Genomic DNA, 18,489 nt, shown 5'->3' with positions numbered 1-18,489 from the left:
TACTTAGTACATTTAAGTTATTTGTTGAAAATGTGCAATAGCTTTTTTAAAACATTATTTTTCAGTATGGTTTAGTAGATCCATACCTATTCTTTTTTAGGTTCCAAGAATGAGAGAAATGTAGCAAGTTTGGTGTTGCTTTTCAACTGTCACAGTCACAAAATAGCTTCCTATTAGTGAAGAATTTTGTTTTCTGCCTTTTTACTGTGTAGAATGCTTTCCAAGTAGAATATAAACCTAATTCATTTATATTGTGCTAAGTCTGTTTGTATCATTAAATTTTTGAAGAAAAACATCAAGCCATCAACTTCATGGAGGTCTAATTAGTGTGCAGAACTTCCTCAACTACATTCTTAAAAGATGTAAGTAAAACTATGAAAACATCTTTCTTGGTGTTGAGATTTTAAATGAATTAATTAAGTTTATTCCAATTAGGTCATTTTTCTTTCAAGAAATAATATCACTTTCAACATTTTCTAATGTTTCATATGTAAAATGAGTAATCTAAACTTGGAGTCTCTACGTCCTCAGCTTGCGTACATTCTGTTCTTCACCTGTTAAAATATAGACTAATTATTTAATGAAGTTCATCTCTGTCAGTTCACAAATTGTCTCTTACTTGGTCAGTACATTAACAACTTTTAGGCCTCCTACATCACTATTTTATTGCATTGGCTGTTGTAAAATATGTTCTTAAATTTTTCTTTTGCTCTAAGCCCCCTAAATGTATTGTGTAATTCCTTGGCTGATTTTAAATTGACATTTAAAATTACATTTAAAAAAATGTATATTTTAGATATTTGCCAAGTATATAATTTCAAAAATGATAAAAAATATTCTTTAAGGATAAAAATATGTATTTTTATATAAATGAATGGAATCTAAAAGCTATAGTGATTTAATACCTGTCATCAAAAATTCATCATATATTAATGTTCTCTTTTTCACTATTCATAAATCGCATGCTGTTTTATTTTCATTTTGTTTTCACATATTCTTTTGATTTCTCTGATAGAATTGATCATTATATAATCTATTTAATTGTTTGAAAACATTGTATCTATCAACCTGTTTATCATTCTGTTATAGAATTCTGTACATGTATTAGAATATAAGTTTTTCCAGGGAACGTACATTCTTAATATTAGAAAATCTCTTTCATTGTTATTAAATATGAGTTATCATTTATATGGTAATTAATACAAAATCAAATAATATAAGCAAGTGACTGTTTTGTATGAATAATTATTAACTACAAATACTAAAATATTAATTAAAATGTATCTGTTAATATTATTCCATGGAGAAATATTATCAGCTTTTTCAAATAATTAAATTGTCAAATAGGTGAATTTATGCAGGAAGGTGATTTTAGTTTTCTCTTAGTGATGAAAACTATCAGGCAAATAATTACAATTATTATTTTTCCCAGTGATATTCCTGAAATGCTTCTGTCAATTCAGTACCCTTTAATAAAAGACTCAGCTAATATCATTTTAAATCCTCGCTGTTAGAAACAAAGAATTTGGAAGAATATTCAGTATTTGAAGATACCTAAAATAATAATAGCTACCACTTTCTGAGTGCTTAGTATGTGTGAATCACATTTTTTTGTGGAATATTTTATCTATTCTTGTTATAATCCTATTAAATAAGATCATACCAATATTATGTATAAAAGAAGTAAGGATCACATATTAGAGCTGTTGAATAAATTTTCAAAAATTTTACACCTATAATAGGGAATATTAAATTTAAAAAGTAGTGGTATTTTGTACTGTTCATTGAAATATAGTTAAACAATTTATCTCCTTTGATTAAACTCATATGGTGGCATTTGGTACAAAGCCAAAGTGTTCACATGCTTTGTGCCCTATCATCTTTCAAATTGAGATTATATATGCATATATAGTTTGTTTTTTTTTTTTTTTTTTTTTTTTGAGATGGAGTCTCGCTTTGTCACCCAGGCTGGAGTACAGTGGAACAATCTTGGCTCACTGCAACCTCACTGCAACCCCCGGTTCAAGCGATTCTCTCACCTTAGCCTCCTGAGTAGCTGGAATTATACAAGTGCCCACCACCACACCCGGGTAATTTTTGTATTTTTAGTAGGGTTGGGGTTTCACCATGTTGGCCAGGCTGGTCTTGAACTCCTGACCTCAGGTGATCTGCCCACCTCGGCCTCCCAAAGTGCTGGGATTACACGCATGAGCACCTGGCCTCATATATAAATTTTAATAAAATATAGAAAAGTTGTAGAATGTTTTAGTGTCTGTACACATGAGAAAAATAATAAATTAAAACTATTCTCTTAATACATGAGATACTTATATTTCATTTTGTATTTTTGTAATTGTTCATAACTTGGCAAATAAAACTGTAGTAAATAGAATGCAAATTTACACTGATATTTTGTTATGATGACATAAATATTCCCATATGCTTTTGGATATGAAATTGGTTATGAAATACAAATAGAGTATTTCACTGTAGTCAAAGCTAGTGAAAGTTACAAAAAAAGTAAGAGGAGGCCAGGAGCAGTGGCTCATGCCTGTAGTCCCAGCACTTTGGGAGGCCGAGGCAGGCAGATTACAAGGTCAGGAGTTCGAGACCAGCTTGACCAACATGGTGAAACCCCATCTCTACTAAAAGTTCAAAAATTAGCCGGGCGTGGTGGTGCAAGCCTGTAGTCCCAGCTACCCAGGAGGCTGAGGCAGGAGAATCGCTTGAACTCGGGAGGCAGAGCTTGCAATAAGTGGTGATCGCACCACTGCACTCCAGCCTGGGCGACAGAGTGAGACTCTGTCTCAAAAAAAAAAAAGAGGAAAGGAATTTGCATTTAAGTAGGGTATGGCTGAGACATATGTAGGATGCAAAAATAGCCATTTATATGTATTTAGTGAGCTTCTATAATTTGTCCAGCACTAAGTTAGGTTCTACGGCTATGTCTATAAATGAAGATTGACACTAAAACAGATACAGAAGCGATCACATCCTTTTGGTGCTTAAATTACTTTGCAGTGAACCTCTGGGTTTTTTTCCTCACCAACACAATCTCTTTCCCTCCACCCTTGTTTCCCTGACTTATCTAACCCCTCCCCCTTTTTGTGAAATTGGCTTTTGTAAGGCCATGTGTTAGACCAAGCCAGATTATGTATCTGGGCAGCTTTGATCTTAAACCAAGTCATATAGGAATACAAGTCATTTGAAGTTTAATTAACAGATTTCAGAAACTTAGAGTTAGTTTCTTCATTTCTGCAGTTGAGATTCTGTTTAGTGAGGAAGACCCTAATTTTTTGAAGAACGTCAATCTTAAGGAGGAGAGAATTTGCTTAAATATTTAGGGAAGTAAGAGATGGAGGAATGAAGAGTTGGGAAAATGGTGTTGTGTATGCGTGTGTGTGTGTGGTGAGTGCGTTTACTTGAGCATTCTGCATATAACCATCCATATTAGTGTTGTTCATGGACTTGATACTGATACAAATCAGTAAAGTACCCTTTCTAATTTAACTGCCTTGACTTAGGTGTTTCTGGCATTTACAAACTAAAGAGTTCTGATTAATACGTAAACATGTAAATGATTATTATCATAGTATATACTATAAAGAAAAATTCAAGCTTATTACTGTATAAACTCTACAGAAGAATATACAATCATATATTACTCTAAATAAAAAGCAAACTTTTTTATCTCTACGTATTTCTGTTTTTTTCTCTCTTTGCACACTACTCAATAGAACACTCTGACAAACTTGCAGATATGTGGGGGTTTTTGCTTACAAACCAAGAAATTATTCAGTGGACACCAGCTGGGTCTTCTATAATTCAATTCAATTCTGACACTATCTGTGGAGTTGCAATGTGTTACCCACCCAGTACATGGATATGCTGCCCCTATCCAGAGGCTCTCTGAACCCCATAGTTCAGGAATTTTTATGGAGTCTTCATCATGTAAGGCATGATTGATTATTAACTCAATTTTCAGCTATTCTCCCCTCTTTGCAGAGTGGGATGTGAGGTAGAAAGCTCCAAGATTCTAATTATTGCCTGGTCTTTCTGGTGAACAGCCCCCAGCCAGGAGCTCACCAAGAGCCACCTCATTAGAAGAAAAGATGCTCATATGAGTCAGGAAATTACAAAGACTTTAGAAGCTCTGTGTCAGGAACTGAGGTCAGACCAAATACTAGAAGAGAAGACTTTATTTTGCAATTAGTAAGAAATACCTTGGAAGAAGCAGAAAAGATACATATGAGGAAGTCAATTTATTCTTAGACCCAAATTACAGTAACCAGTGATCAACTGTGTATAAGAGGGAACTCAACATTTCCCAAAAAGCCCACGTGAAAATTTAAACATTAAAAAAGAAGAGAGACAAAGAAAGAAAGAAAGAAAAAGAGAGAGAAAGAGAAAGAAAGAAAAAGAAAGAAAAGAGGGAGGGAGGGAGAGAGGGAGGAAGGGAAAGAAAAAAATTTCTTTAACATTCTAAGCAGGCCAAACTGAACAAAGGTTCAGAAGCATTAATTACCTTATTTCTACTTTACCTCTTTATCTGGTAAGACTAGAAAATACAGTGCCTGTGAAGTGGGTAATTGATATCATTAATAACAACGTTTAGGCCAATAGAGAGCATCAGGGACAATTTTTGATACTAAATGGGTTGCCTAGTCAGATGAAAATAACTACTTGAAAATCCAATTTCCAGAATACTTAATCTATAAAGAAACAGCCTAAGTTAGAAGAGCCAGAGAATAAAATTAAGATTCCAGCAATAAAGAAAACTAAGCTAAAATAGCAATCATGTATCTCAACACTGAGGCAAGAGGAACCTGAGGGCAACTTTGCTGTAATCTGTCACCAAGAGGTAGAAGCCCACTATGAGATGTTGCCTTCTCTCTCTACTTCCACAGCAACTTCTTCCTCTGTGTATCCTCCTTCCTTTTCTTTCCTCAACGACCCTGTTGCCACAGTCAACCTTGCCAAAGAGAGTTGGTGTGGATTTTGTTTTCAGACTGAAAAGTTTTGGAAATTATTCAAGCCTGCAATTACTACGCCATGGGTGAGATAAATTATGTATGTTTAATTTATTAAATGACAACTTATCCCTGTCTTTTGTTCTATTTTTATCATTTTTCATCTCATACGTCAGTGTCCTCAGAATGAAATACTTTGTGAAATTGAAAGTTGGCTCATAACTAGAACTCTATATTTTTGATAATTCTTAGTTGAAAAATACTACTTTTACAGATCAATGTCCAATGACCAAGCTCATAAGTGTTTTTTCCTAAAGCTGAAAAAAAAAATCAATACTTATATCCCTTTGGATTTCTGAGTACAGGCACTGACAGCTGAGTTAGTCTAAAGCAGGTGGTTATAAATTGCAAGTAGCCATTTACAGCCATCAAAGTCTCACTGGTTAATAACCCCATTGATCAACAACTAAGCCACCCTCTTATGGATACCAGGAGTAAAGCAACCAGACTACTGACCAGTGAAACGACAGAAAAATACCATCAGTAGGCCAAATTGACTTGTTAATATGTAATCTGGTTTACCTTATATTAAAAAAAGGAGATCTTCTCTTGTCTGAATATATGCATCCTGTACCCCTGTCCATGGAGTAACTGTCAAACTTCTTTACATTGAGTCTAATGGACTAAATTAGAACATTTGCTTTGTTTCTAAATTCCACATCTATTTTTTTGTTAACCAAGATACCTATTTTCATCAACAAAAGTATGTTCTTATTTATGCTGTGTCCTGTAAACAGGTATTATGTCCCCAAATGCATACAGATTTAAATGAAAATCAGTAGAACCACATATTTGTGCCTATTAAAAGCACAGCTCCTGTTGACTTAAACCACTTATCTATTGATGGCAATTGTAGCACAAGACATAACTGAAAGGAGACATCTCATTATCAGAGAAAAACAAAATATGTTTACCTGTAGGAAAATTACCTACTGAGCTCCTCATACTCAGGAGACCAAAATTTCACCATAACATAGATCTCAATCAAGACCTGGGAATTATATCAAAGATCATCAACTGTACAGCTCTTACAAAGCATCTTGATCACAAAAGTAGTAGACTAGAAAGAGAAATTTCATTTCAGGGAGTGAAAACCCTACTAGCTTCTGGCATGGAACTCACAGACATCATGTTGCTTTGGTTTCTATACTCTGGTGTTTAATAAAAATGTCCCCCTAATTCAGTGAAATTTACTGAGTATAAAAGAGATGTGGAGAAATAAGAAATGCCATCAATACATCATTTGTGATAAAGTACCATTCTTTAGTTAGTTTCCTTGTCTATGAAACTTAAATATTGATCATAACTTTTAGGTTTCTCCTCTATGGGGCATTCCATTAATACATAATTACATTGCAAATTCTAAGGACATTTTCTGTAAAATGACATGGCTGATGTTGTGGTTTAGTGTACTCCATTGAATTATTTTGCTTGAGTATTACAGAAAAATTTATCTAAACTAGGTCTTTATTGCTTCTCACTTTAACAATGCTCTGTGGGATATAGTAGAAGAAAGAAATTGAATCATTAAGAATAACTTTAATGTTGTATTTTTGATTTTGTTTAACCTTGGAGCAGATAATACTCTTTTAAAAATAGCAATAATAATGCTTGACAGTACCTATAGATCATATTAAATAAGGTACTCAAGTGTCTTAGTCCATTTGTGTTGACAGTGAAGGAATAGCTGAGGCTGGATAATTTACAAAGAAAAGAAGATTATTTGGTTCACAATTCTGCAGGCTGTACAAGAAGTATGGTATGAACATTTGCTTCTGGTAAGAGCCTCAGGCTGCTTCCACTCATGGCAGAAGGGGATGGGGATCCATCATATGCAGAAATGACATGATGACAGAGAAAGCAAGAGCAGAGGGGAGGTGCCAGGATCTTTTAAATGAACTCTTTAGGGAACTAATAGAGTGAGAAATCGCTCATTACTGTGAGGACAACAGCAAGCCATTCATAAGGGATCCACCCCCATGACTCAAATACCTCCCATTAGGCCCTGCCTCCAACATTGAGGATCAAATATCAGCATGAGTTTTAGGGGGGCAAAGATCCAAACTATAGCACCAAGTTTATGCCAAAAACGTGTTAAAATTAAACACTTCTCACTAATTTAGCTCAATTTTTACACTTTTGGGTTCACACTGAATAATAAATTGTAATCAATTCTATGTGAGGACGAAGAAATTTTCCCTTTGCATTGATTGCCTATAATAAACAAGAAAATCTCATGTCTTTTGTTTGGTTAAACATACATGATCCTCAAAGATGATCTGTAATGTGGCTCAGTTTTTTACATGAGGATCTAAAACTTTTTCTTTTTCTGCATAAGTGTTTAAAAGATTACAATTTGAAGGTGTCTTCTAAATATTATCGCCTTTAACCATTGTTACCTTTGTCAGTGGAGTGCCTATTTACTTGGCTGAGAAGAATAAATAATAGTTTACCTATTTTTATGTTTTCTTTCTTTTCATATAGCAAAATAGGTATATTTGTGGGCTGTGAAAAGTCTAGAACTGTGATGTATTATTTAAAAACATAAATTTTCATTCAAACTGAGTATGTGAGGATCCTGGCCCCATCCACCTTTTGGCAACCCCTCTGAATTTCAGTAATTTATAAAATGGGGGCCATAATAGTACATTACATCTAGGGCTTACTTTTATGATTGAAGGCATTAATGTTGATAGAAAACTTAACATCTGACACAAAATAAATCTTTCTAATGCCTATTATATATGGCAATGCAATAGAAGTTTGAAACACTTACATAAACCATGAAAGACATATATTTGTGTTTGTCATTAATTAACTGAAACAATAAAAAACTCAATTTAATCAAATGACAGTAGATATGTAAACTGGTCTTTTATAAACCTGTTATTTTGTTTCTCTTCTATTGGACAACATGCTATTCTGAGTGAACCCAAGTTAATATGCAGAATTGCATTTCTAATGTTTTTTGACAAAAATGTTCTTGTAATTTAGGCTTTAAGAAAAGGAGGAATTTGTAATCCCAGCACTTTGGGAGGCTGAGGCAGGTAGATCACGAGGTCAGGAGATCGAGACCATCCTGGCTAACATGGTGAAACCCCGTCTCTACTAAAAACACAAAAAATTAGCCGGGCGTGGTTGCGGGCGCCTGTAGTCCCAGCTATGCCGGAGGCTGAGGCAAGAGAATGGCCTCCAGGAGAATGGCAGGCGGGAACCTGGGAGGCGGAGCTTGCAGTGAGCCGAGATGACGCCACTGCATTCCAGTCTGGGTGACAAAGCGAGACTCCATCTCAAGAAAAAAAAAAAGAAAGGAGGAATTTATATTCTTTTAAAAAAACATATTTTATGGAAGTTTTACCTGAAAATCTGATGGTTGTGAGGTGAACTGAATTATCTACTAAACTCTTGGAGCAGGCCATCACTCACAGGCCTGGCAGCATGACAGAATGACAAAAGACTCGGAGCTATGAGAACATCAGGAGGCATGGACAGTGATAGCCTAACTCGAAGCACTGTCAACAGTGGCCTCTATGAGGCTCTCTCAAGCAGCTTGCCACATAGATGTGACAAAGATTAGATGAAGCAGAGGGGAGAATAAAAAAGAGGAAAGACACTGACTAATAACTACCCTAACTCCCACACCCAGTTTGTGAGCAATATGAATGCCTTGGGAATTGCCCCAAATCACTGGAGACTCTAGAAAGAAAACTCCTGCAGAAGGGTTGGATGTTCCTAAAATCTTTTTTGAATTCACAGACCTAACACATCTGCCTACATCTTTGCAAAGGCTATCAGAAATGTGAAAGAAAAATTTTACTGTCTGGCAGAAGCAAATGGCAAATTCTCTTGCTGATGCTATGAATTACGATTTTGTTGACTACTGAATTTTCAGGAGTAAAGAATATTTGTTTTGTCCATTGATAATTTAAAGTCATGTCTTAGCAAATTTTTTATAAATTCCTAGAACTCAGCAAATGATACTTATGCTTTATTAATGTGCATTAATCCATATTTTAAAAATTATAAAAGTCATAAAACATTTATAAGCCACTCATTCACAGATGAATTTAAAAAAATGATTTAAAAATAATTTTAAATGCTCTCATATTATTAATATTTCTGTGCAATTTGATTTTACTTTAGGGTTACAGATACCTTCTGAAAAAAGAGGTACAATTTTAATATTCCTTTTTAGTAGCTACACAGTATTTCATAGTGTTGTTATGTTAAAGGATTAAATTGAACATTTCCCAATTTGTGGATATTTTGGCTCTTCTTAATTTCTTTTAGTCACAATGAGCATTGGCAAAATAACTATTCTGGTGTTATGTTTTTATGAACTAGAACTTTCCTCTAGTCCTTTCCCAGAAAAAGAATTGCTGGATCAAAGAACAGATGAATTTTAAATATTAATAAAGTTTCCTTCCTTTGAGGCTTTTTGACATTTATTGATTTGTAGGAGTTGTTTATTTACTATGGATATTTTATCTTTTGGGATTCTTAGTTACAAGACACACAAGTTGAGTCAGGCTGAGTTTTAAAAAATATTATAGAATACTGGATTTCTCAACAGATACTTGGGAGTGCTAAGCAGGGAGGGAAAAATTGCTGTAAATCATTTCACAGAATTATAACTGGTAGGAAACTACTGGGGAAAAAAAAAAGGTAACTACCTGTGCCTTGTACATGACGTAACTAGCTTTGTAGTTGAAGTTTGAAATTTGGTTTGGGTATATCCAACTGAAAAGCTTACATTCCATGCTTTGGTCACTGTTTCAAGAGATGCTGAAAAACAAGTAAAGAACAATTTCCAGTTCTGACAGTTCCTAAAATGGGATCACAGCATGTAAATAGGTGGGAAAGAACTTTCCAGGCAGGAGCAACAAGCACTGAATGACCTTGAAGAGACGGCATGCCTGGCATGTTTGTGATACAGCAAACTGGAATCGGCAATGGGGAGGGTAACCAGAGGACCAGGAATGGTATAAAGATCAGTGAAAACAGGACTTAGCAGAACATGGTAAGTAATTTGAATTTTTTCTTTGTGAGGTATAGAAACACTGGATCACTTTGAACAAAGAAATGAAACTCACTCCATTACAAAATGTTTATTCTGACTCTTGTGTTGAAAATAGAGTAAAGGCGACAAGACAGAAGGCAGAGAAACTGGCAGATGAGTCAGAAGATTGGTGAAGCAAGTGAGAGATGCAGCGTGGACCAGAGTAGCACCTGTGGACTTGGTTATAAGTTGGGGGATTGGAGTTATGATTGGAAGGTAGAGCCAATGTTATTCCTAATAAATTAAATGTGGGTGTGAGGGAAGAAATATGAGTTAAAAATAACTTCAAAGTTTCTGCTGAGCTAATGGAAAGTTACAGTTGCCATCATGGGGATAGGTGGATCAGGTTTAGGTGTAAATAAGTAGGAAGAAGCTAGGAATTCAGGTTCTGGGACTTTTTAAAATTTTCACATGTATATTGAATATTCAAGTGGAATGCAAATAGGAGCTGGAAAGTCAAGAAAGTGTTCTGAGATGGAGATATAAATATGTGAGTTACTGGCTTTTCAAGAGTGTTTAGAGCATGGTAACGAGTAAGGTCATCAAAAGCAGTAGCATGAATACACAAGAGATGTCTAAGGCCTGATGCCTGGAATACTCCAATGTAAAGACCTTGGGGAGAAGCAGAGAAACTACCAAAAGAGATTGAGATGGTGTTGGAAATAAAACAGAAGAAAAATCAAAAGCCATGTGATACCCAGCTCTAGGAAGCACTAATGGCAATTTTGTGCAAATCAAAAATGTGTCCTTTCCTCATGGCACAGTACTGCCATCTGCTGGAATATGTTTCCAAAAACTGTATTAAGGTTATAATGCCCCCAAGGTAAATGTCCTTCAGTGCTTAGCTGTAAGCAGTAGAGAAAGTGTATCAAGGTGGAGGAAGTATATCAAATATTTCTGATCTGTTTAAGGCTTATGAGTATTGAAAAACGATTAATGGATTTAGCAACATTAAGTATGTGGTGACCTTGACAAATGTCGGTTTGAAGTCATGAAAATGAAAGTTTAGTTACTGCTGAGTTTAAAAGAAAATGAAAAACAAATTGTACACATTATTATTTTCATTTTCTTTTAAACCCACAGTAACTAAACTTCCATTTTCATGACTTCAAAATGACACTTGTTACGGTCACCAAATAATCTGTACAACAAACCTCCATGATACAAGTTTACCTATATAACAAACTGCACGTGTCCCTGAACTTCAAATAAAAGTTAAAAAAAAGAAATAACCGTAGATAGTGACAATGGACCATTCTATCAAGAAATTTTGTCGGAAGAAGAGGCAGAGAAATAGGTTAGTCTGTAGTTGACATGGAAGTTGCTTCAAGGAAGTAGGGTGGAAAAATTGGTCAAGAAGGAGAAATAAGGAAAAATTAAGACCACAGCACTCTGTAGTAGATGAGAGAGGGTAAGATCTAAGGCACTAATGAAGGAATTGTCTGTAGAGACAGGGAAATATATAGTTCGTGCATAGGAGGTGGTGAAAAACAGAGGCTCTAGAAGGAGGGTAGATATGGTAATTAGAGTCTGTAGACACTTTCTTCTTTTCACAGTATAGTAAGAAGCAAGGTCAGCAAAAGCAAGTGAGGATGAAAAAGGAGATTTGAGAGCTCTCTGGCTAGCATCTTCTCACTTTTACTATTGCTATGGGAACTAGGAGAATCTCAAAAGTATTTACATACTGCTTGGAGAATACATTTTTTCTGATGAATATTTAATAGCACCAGCCTAAACAAATATTATTCAGTAGAACATGCTTGTTTTTAGTCATCTTCTTTCCTCACAGTGTTATCTGTTCTGCTCACGTATTGATGAGTGACCATTTCATCTGAATATTACCCGACAGGTTTGCATCCTTCTCTGACCTTGGATATTGGCATGTGTTCCTAACCTGGTTTCCTTCTCCATCAATGATACACATTATTATTTAATTTCCAAACTCTGTCAAATAAATGTGTGACAATATATTCATGTGATAAAAATAATCACTGATAATTTGCAATACATTTGTAGAAGTGTGACTTGTACCTCATTTGTGTGCTGACGTCTAGTGCAGATCTCAGAGTCAGGCCAACTCTCCATTGTCCTCACAATCCTACTTGTCTTAGTCTGTTTTCTGACAGACTATTTTGGATTGGGTAACGTATATTGAAAATACATTTATTTCTAACAGTTATGGGGGCTGAACATTCCAAGGTTAAGGGCTGCATCTTGTGAGTGCCTTCTTGCTGATGGGAACTCTGTACAGACTTCTGAGCCAGCACAGGGCATCACATGGTGAGAGTGCCGCATATGATAACATGCTGTGCTCAAGTCTATCTCCCTCTTCTGACAAAAACACCAGTTTCATTCCCATGATAACCAATTAATTAATTAACTATTTAAATACACAAAACTATAAATGGGCTAATCCTTTCATGAGGGCGGAGCCCTCTTAAAGACCTCACGTCTCAATACTGCCACATTAGGGATTAAGTTTCAACATGAATTTTGGAGGGGACCAAAATTCCCCATTTTCTGACCAAGCACTTCACTTCCCCATTTTCTGACCAAGGCCTTCAGGCTACAGAGTAGCTATTTAATTCTATGTTTTTGACATTGTCCCATGCCTGCCTCACTTTTAGTCCAAGAGGTATAGTTTTCATGGTTTCAAACAATGCTAACAGTCCCAACTGTCTTTTCTTTATAAGATCAATATGGAAAATTTGATGAAATAAATGAAAAAAACTGTATATATACTAAACTTCTGTAAGCTAGTTAATACAGAATTTCTTGTCTCCATTGTTGATGGGGGTGACTAAAATTTCAGTTGAGTTCCTACCTAATTTCAACTTTCATTCTTGAATGGGGATTTCCCCGTTTTGATTACTATTATATTCAAGAAACCAATCACAAGAAATATTTAAGGATAATAATGGCTATTTTCTTGCCCAAAGTGGATATTTTGTATCTCCAAGTTTCCAAATCATTGCTGTTACCAACTTGTTGCATGTAATCATATTATTCATATTGATAGTGAGAATCTTTATCTCATTCCCTGCCTTTAAAGAAAACTTTTATTATAAATTTTATTACTGTTTATAGGATAGGATGTTACTTTAATTCTTAGTTTTCAATGAGTTTTTATTGAAACCAGGTATTGAACTTTTGCTTATCTATTACAATAGCCATGTATTTTTCTACTTTAGTTAACTACTTTGGTGCATTAAAAAATAGATTTTATAATGCATAGCCATCTTTACAGTCCTGAAATAAACTGATAATTATGTCGTAATTTTATTAATATACCCTGGGTTTGAGCTAACCACTGACTCATTTAGTAGCATTAACATTTTCCTCTGCCTCACTTTTAGTTCAAGATAAAATTGGCCTATGGTATTATGTTTCTACTTTCTTTGTTCAATAATGTTACAAATGTTACCCTAACCTCATAAAAGATATAATAGAAATTTTAGTATCATCAAGCAGTGAGAGAATTTTTGTTTTCTATTTCCTCTTACACATTCTTTACAAGATATCTAGCTTCTCTGTAAGGCTAGTTTAGAATGTTACACTTCTTACACATTTCTAGCTCTATGTAGGCCATAATTACATAAATAACAGAGGATGAAAATCACTTCAGAGGATGAAACATAGAAATTGATGTAGTGAAGCTTTAGGCTGTCCAAGATAATATTTTCTATTTAAAATGTTGCAAATCTGGCCAATTGAATTATATTCACTTTGAACATCTACAATAAGTGCTTACTTTTTGTTTGAGTAAATACAAATAAATCGCTTAAGAAAATATGGCATTATTCCCCCTCAGGGTGCATTCAAACTAGAATAAAAAATTGTTACAAGAAGAAGATGAAGTCACCAAAAGAGCTGAGAATTGTTAAAATAAATAATGTCAGGCAGAATACTCACAAGGCTGAACTGGTAACATAATTAGGTACTTGCTAAAAACTTACCAAGGTACAACCTGGGCAATAACTTACCTTCTAGAATGGCAACCAGACTATATAGAGTGTTAAAAAGAAGAATCTTGGTAAAAATGATACTAGCAATTAAAAATGAGAAAACTAAGGATAACCAGAAAGGGTTCTAGAAACAATTCAGGAAGAGATATTTGAAAGGCATGTGCTATGATAAAGTTTAAATGACATAAAGTTAATAGTAATATCAGGAAGCAAAAAACATAGCAGAAATGGAAAGATATAGAGCGAAAGGGGACACTCACTTGAATCACAAGATTATATGTTTGAGTTCAGTATACTGAAATATTTCATTTTTCAATACGATAGACATATAGTGACCTCTAGGCACTCATTTCAATATACAAGAGCCATTAAAAAGGCACTTCAAGGTGTTTGCAGGATCTACTCCATTGTAACCATAGATTGCAGGTTTGCCTTCACTCTGAAAAGAGTTTCCTTTGCAGTTTTATGTGAGAAAAATACAATATCAAAATGAGTATACTGCAATACAGAATCTCCCTATTAACCAAATGCAATGACCCAAATATGACCCCACAAGAAGTGAATCTGGTGCATATAACTAATGAGGAGGGTGAAATTGTTCATTCTGTAAAATTGATGGTCAGTCACTGAAGAGAAGAATTTGGGACTGCATTTCAGGAAAAAGAACCAAAACAGTAACACAATTCTGCTTCTACATAATTATGTGGACCCTCATGAATCACTTGTGAAGAAAATAAAACAAAACCCCTTCTCAAAATTCTGTCCACTAATTTCTAAGGGAAAAAAAAATGTGATAGGAAACATGATACTGCTAGAGCACAGACATGCAGATAACGAATGACAAATCTTTCTCTAAATTAAGATTTTTAAACATTCATTTTGCTATTTGAATATAGGAAGATGACTCCTGTTTTCTCATTTGATATATTGAATGGAGAGTTCACAGATAACAATTGTTTCCTTGGCTTAAGGTCAATGTATTAAGGTCATGGTAGAACTGGAAAATAAAGAGAAAAATGCTGAAAGTTTTCAGCTTTAGTGTATTATCTATAAAAAAAGTATTTCAAAGACACTGTTTTTACACTGTTATAATGAATTCAAACTACGTCTCATGATCTTTTGGAAAACTGAAATAATCTCAAATTATTTCCTGAGTACAAAATGTCAATGTAATGAGAGTTTAAATGTGATGACCCAATTATTTCAATTAAATTATACAATATTTATTAGACTATAAGTTGCAAACTGCTATCACATAACTTTATGAATTGCAGAAGATAGAAGAGGATGAAATAATACATAGCATAAAATTATCTCTTACCATTCTCTCTTTGATAGAAACAGACAGTATATGCTCATTATAATATTTGATGACTTAGCTGTCATAATTTGTTTTATCTTTTCATAATACTGTTTATCCTATTATAAACCTAAATTCCATTTGATCAATTGTTGGTCTCAGAGCAAGGGAATCAGTCTTGCATGTATTAATTGAAGCTTATGGTATGAAGTACAGCCCAAAGATTAACTTTACAAGAAATATAACTATAAGTAAAATAGATTCTGACACTTCTATACAACACATTAACACATATTTGTCATAAGCATGATTCTGGACAATACTACTTTAGAACTTTAGTTCTCTGTGGTTGATGGTTGGGAGATTTTTTTTTAATTTTTTACAAAGAAAATCTAGTCATATCAAAAATCTGCCATAACAGATTTTAAGTTTTAAAGAAGTCAGAACTATAGTTAATAATACTGTATTGTTTACTTGAAATTTGCTAAGAGGGTAGCCTTAAGTGTAACACTATGTTATACTTATGTACAAGTGAGTCTTAAAACAAATAAACACTCATAATTTTACTTGTAGTAACTTTGATTTGCTCTCTTTACAACCAAGCTTCTTGAAAGTAATCTTGACTCCCAGTTTTCAATTCCTCATTTAATTTTATTTTAAGTCATAACATATTGCTTCATTTAAAGCTCTCCTATTCATAGTCCTAATTGTTCTTGTCTCTACCAGGCACTTGACATTTATCCAACCATTCAGTTATTAAACAAATATTTATTCAGTGCTTACCTTCTGCCTATTGCTGGGATATGTCCAGGAAATCCAACAGTGGATGCTTCTATTTTTATGTCTACCTCCATAAATAGCTCTGCTTCCATTGGTCTCCAGCAATGCTGTACAATCTCAACCAGTTAGTTATGCAGAAAATGTTGTAAGACTCATGTACCAGTATTATAATCTTTTCACCACAAAAGCAGAGCTTATTGACAATAAGAGTAAAATGTTTCAGTTCAGAGGCAAGAATTATACAAGTGAACATTTTGAAGTAATGACAATGTGTGACTATAGCAAAACGTAGAGACTTGTAAAGGAAACTACGTGATGCCCAGTTGCTGAAACACCATTCATAGTGGAGAAATCAAAGTCATGCCATGTGTGTTTTACAAATCATTAACACACTCAGAATAAATGCTTGAAAATATGAATAGCTTAGAGAGGAAAGAGCTTTTCTGTCCTACTACTTACCTATCTGATAACTAGTGAGAAAATGGCTACTTCAACCTGTATACACATTCAGTGTAACATTTCTAAAACCTATACTTTCTCTAATATTACCAAGCCATGTCAGATGAAAATACATGTAATTTCTGTAGCTATTGTTTTGTGCTAACTTTACAGAATTTGTTCAATCAACCAACAGTATTACATTATTTATTAATGCCCTTGTCTCAGAGCCAATTAATCATAAACATTCCCACAGGTTGAACCGTCTAAAAACGGAATGGATTCTCATGTGTTTTCTGCACACTTGCTCCCCAATTACATTCCATGAGAAGATCCAGAAGAGACTCCCTTAACTAAGGCGTTAAGAAACATATGGGTGAGGGGGAGATTTTCCATCACTGAAAGTACTATTTGCTCACTTCTGTGGGCCAGACATGAACCATAAAGGAGGCCACAATTGAGAAGTGCTCACAGATTTCAGTAGGAATGATGTGATTCCAGAAAATCAGATACAACATTATAGAACTTAACCACCAAACAAAATGTGGGTATATCTACAATCAAGGCTGGTAGAGTTGTACAGGTCATCAGAGTGCCTTGGACCAAGAAAACTTTGGCAGTGGCTAAATGATTTTGACATCCTTAGAACAAAATAGAGACCCTTTTAGAATATTGCTTAATTCATATAACAAGAAATTCTTCAGGTCTGCAGCTAAAAGCTGGACTCCATATAGCCTCTCACCCAGTTTCTGTGTTAATTTTCTGACTCAGAGCCCTTTGATTAAACAGGGTGCCTGGAGGACTCTGCACTATTGATGCACCACTCACAGTAAATATTTCCCCATGCCTTCCCCAAAGAGACTTATGGCCTTTTTTATAGCATATCCGCTCTGTGAAGCAATTCACTGTGAATAGCTTTTCCTGGCACCTGAGGAGTTTACCTAGACATATACTCATCTTCATGGATTTCAGAGTCTGGCACTACTGGTCACATCCTTCTTTCCAGAATGCTTTCCCATTTGTTATTGTTGTTGCTGCTGTTTGTTGTTTTGAGACAGGGCCTCATTCTGTCCCCCAGGCTGGAGGGCAGTGGCACTGTCTCCACTCACTGCAACCTCCACCTCCCAGGCTCAAACGATTCTCCCACCTCAGCCTCCTGAGTAGCTGGGAACACAGGCTTGTGCCACTGTGCCCAGCTAATTTTTATGTTTTTGTAAAAACAAGGTTTTGCCATGTTGCCCAGGCTGGTCTTAATTAGACGGCTTTAATGATATGCCTGCCTCAGCCTCCCAAAGGGCTGGGATTACAGATGTGAGCCACCATGCCGTATCCGTTTTTCCATTTGGATTCATGGAATAGCCTCTCCTGATTCTACTTCTATATTTTTAGCTACTTTGTATTATTGGAGCATAATATAGACACAGAAATGGTCCTAAATTATGAGAGTGTAGGTCAATGAGTTTCCCAAATAGAACAACCTCATATAATCACCACATTGATCAACAAACAGGGCAGCCCCCACACCTCAGATATCATCATTTTGACTTCTTCCAGTTAGTGACCAGTTAGGTTTGTCATTATCTTGACTTCTAACACTATAAATTAGTTTTGTCTGATTTTGAGCTTAATATAAATGTATCATACGGTATGCATTCTTTTATGTATGGCTTCTTTTGCTCAGCATGATAATGTTTGGAAGATTGCTTCAATGTTATATATCATTATAGTACATTCATTTTCTTACCTCTTTTGTATGAGTAAACACAAATTATTTATCCATTCTACTTTTGGTGAATATTTGAGTTGTTTCCCAAATATTACTCTATCATAATGAAAACTGTTATGAACATTATTGTACAAGTCTTTGGAGAACATATCATACATTTCGGTTGCTTGATTCGCTCATTAAACATTATT

The 18,489-nt window shown here is 34.8% G+C and overlaps 1 long non-coding RNA gene across 1 annotated transcript in view; it reads right to left on the bottom strand.

Annotated features, from left to right (window-relative positions):
* LOC134762012 (uncharacterized) overlaps positions 1–16,178 on the bottom strand; it is a 110,374-nt gene extending 94,196 nt beyond the window's left edge. The window contains exon 1 of the long non-coding RNA XR_010141449.1: positions 16,138–16,178. This is a non-coding gene — a long non-coding RNA (uncharacterized LOC134762012). The remainder of the gene's footprint in view (positions 1–16,137) is intronic.
* Between the last annotated feature and the right edge of the window lie 2,311 nt (positions 16,179–18,489).

This window comes from Pongo abelii, chromosome 8 (genome assembly GCF_028885655.2).
Source record: "Pongo abelii isolate AG06213 chromosome 8, NHGRI_mPonAbe1-v2.0_pri, whole genome shotgun sequence".
Taxonomy (NCBI): Eukaryota; Metazoa; Chordata; class Mammalia; order Primates; family Hominidae; genus Pongo; species Pongo abelii.
The sequence above is the reverse complement of the archived record's forward strand: the minus strand, read 5'-3'. Positions and strand labels throughout refer to the sequence as shown.